Source organism: Sabethes cyaneus, chromosome 2 (assembly GCF_943734655.1).
Source record: "Sabethes cyaneus chromosome 2, idSabCyanKW18_F2, whole genome shotgun sequence".
Classification (NCBI taxonomy): domain Eukaryota; kingdom Metazoa; phylum Arthropoda; class Insecta; order Diptera; family Culicidae; genus Sabethes; species Sabethes cyaneus.
In genome coordinates, this window is record NC_071354.1 from 113,755,901 (window position 1) to 113,758,636 (window position 2,736).

The window sequence follows — 2,736 nt, forward strand, 5'->3', positions numbered from 1 at the left end:
TTTTCGGCGAAATAAGTATGAAGATTTAAATTACCAGTTAGTCCGGACGTTTCGAGCTACTACTGGTCTTCGCTCATCATCTGCGGACAACTTTTTCGTCCATTAGGTTCTACTTCGTTCTACTACTACTAATGGACGAAAAAGTTGTCCGCAGATGATGAGCGAAGACCATTAGTAGCTCGAAACGTCCGGACTAACTGGTAATTTAAATCTTCATACTTATTTCGCCGAAAAACGTCGATTAAATCGAACAAACATTGTGGTGGCGGCGATTATCTGAAATCAACAATTATCGTAAACCAACACTGATGGCAAACGGAAACGGAACGACTGACTGGCAGTAAATTCAGCAGCAGGGCGACTGACGGGCGGTCAGTATTTTGATAAAACTAATCCATTTCTACTTTACAGTGATTTGGTATTTCCTAATACTCCTGTATTAGCGGGCAACCATCATCCTAGAGTTTAAAGGACCGAATAGCGACATCCATCTATATATTGGCAACAATAATTATAGTCCTGATTTTTAAGAAGTGCTATCAGCTCAAACATAGTTCTTTTCAGGGCCACCAAATAATTTCAAACGGTTTTTTTCAAAACCACCATTGATTCAATGAAAAATTAAATCAGAATATTTCGCTCTTTTACAAATAAACACTCAAACAATGATACTCACAGATACTCAGATATGCATATGCCATAAATGCAGTTTGCATTAGTCTTTGATCTAATGATCAGACATAAAGTTATACTTCATCGATTAAAAGTCCTACGTCACCCTTTCGTACAACCCTTAGGGCTGTATACCTTGTAGTTTTTTGTTGCAGTTTTTTGGCGGCAAGCGGCAACACGACAGCGAGAAATGTCAAACATTTTTTCGTTCGTCACTTGGTCAGCCAGCGTATTTCAATATTTTTGTTTCGCATTTCGCTAGCGATTTCGTTTTCGTTGTGAAAGTGCTTTTAATGATAAACCTGTATTACATTCTAAATCGTTACAACTGTTTCAAAAATGAAGACGATGTAAGTAGAAAAAAATTGTTTTATAGAAAAGTTATTTCAAATTTGGTTATTTGTTGATAGGCGGCAAAAAAACAACTATCAAGGTGTTCCCAAGGGCAGCGCCTCTATCAAGTCGTGGAAATTCTGGCAACAAATTGCCAAGCAATACTCAATACAGTTCACGTCTACTGTCGAGCTTGTCCATTACCGTGCGAATCCGATCTTTGCTGTCTGCGGGTGGCCGCTCACAATATGGATGTCTTAATACCGCCCGAAATTGTAATCAACTATAAGATTTCAAACCCAAAGGAAACCTAATACCTATTCCGGCACGCATTCGAATCGGGTGCACCGCAGCACAAACTGTGCTCGGCGGTGGCTCAACCGTTGATTGAAGCGCTGATCCGTATGAAGAATGGGCTGTTCTTTACCTATGGAGTAACATGCAATGGGAAAACGTATACCATGATCGGGATGTTCAGTACCGCGGCATAATGCCGCGCTGTTTCGATACCCTATTTCGTACCATCTTGGATTATCGGGCGAAGAAGTTCGTTTTCAAACCGGACCAGCTGAACGTGTTCGACATCCTGCCGGAAACGGATGCCATGCACTCCGGATGAATCGAATGAAGCGAAATGACACCGATCCGAAGCTGGCGTCGAAGGCATCGGCCGAACCGTCCGAGGTTAGCGGCTGAGCGATAATATTTACTCCGTTATTATTACATGCGTTGAGGTTTATAACAGTTGCGTGTACCATCTGCTCGAGGAAACGACATTTCAGAAGTGAGGCTTTGGAATCAATTTGGTAGGAGTTTTATGATATTTTATTGTTCTTTTTTTAGGACGACGCAAAGTAAAATGGTTCGAGAGGATGACAGCCACAACATGTTTGTGCACGATGTTACGGAGCTTGACCGTTCAGGACCGGGCGAGAATCACCATCAATCAGCTGTCGCTGGTAGATTTAGCGGGCAGTGAGCGTACTAACAAGACCGGTCAACGGCTGCGCGAGGCTAGGAATTTCAATAACAGCCAGAGATCGGAAGCTCTAAGAAGATTCCCTATCGTGATTCGAAAATCACACACCTGTTCAAGAATTATTTTGATAGCGAAGGCCAGGTACGGATGGTCGTTTGCATCAATCCGAGTGCCGAAGATTACGATGAAGCCGCGCAGGTGAAGGTTCGCGTCGGTTTGACGCCGAGACGACGCAAGGCGAACCCGCTCTATAAAAAGAACTTACGGAACTGGAAAAGCGCTATCAAGATACCGCAGGTAAAGTAGATATTAACTTGGAACTTGGGAGTTTACAGTCTGGGTTCGAACTTCCCAGACGTGAGGATGGATGAGCAGGAATCGCAGCAACTTATCAAGGCCAAATGCGCCTTTTTTAAGCGAAAATTACTGTGCGATGAATTTGATGCGCGGCAGGATCAGTTCCGAATGAATCAGCTCTGATGAAAACATATATCGCTCAGACTCACTCCGAAGACAGTCATATCAAAATAGTTTTTCATCCGTAAAATAAATAAACAGTGGGAATGAAAGCAAAGTTTTGTTTTTTCCCTGTATGGTAATTTTTGGTATTTTCGAAAAAGTAGTTTTAGTTTTTTCCGAATATCGGCAGTAAATAATACTGATCATTCAGCAAAATTAACTGACAAAATCGGCAAACTTAATTTAAAAATACAGCGGATCTCGGTTAAAAGCTACCGAGTGTGTCGGCATGT

At 42.0% G+C, this 2,736-nt stretch overlaps 1 pseudogene; it reads left to right on the plus strand.

Moving 5' to 3' along the window:
• Positions 1–965: 965 nt before the first annotated feature.
• Positions 966–2,464, plus strand: LOC128735889 (kinesin-like protein KIF23; annotated as a pseudogene).
• Positions 2,465–2,736: the final 272 nt, after the last annotated feature.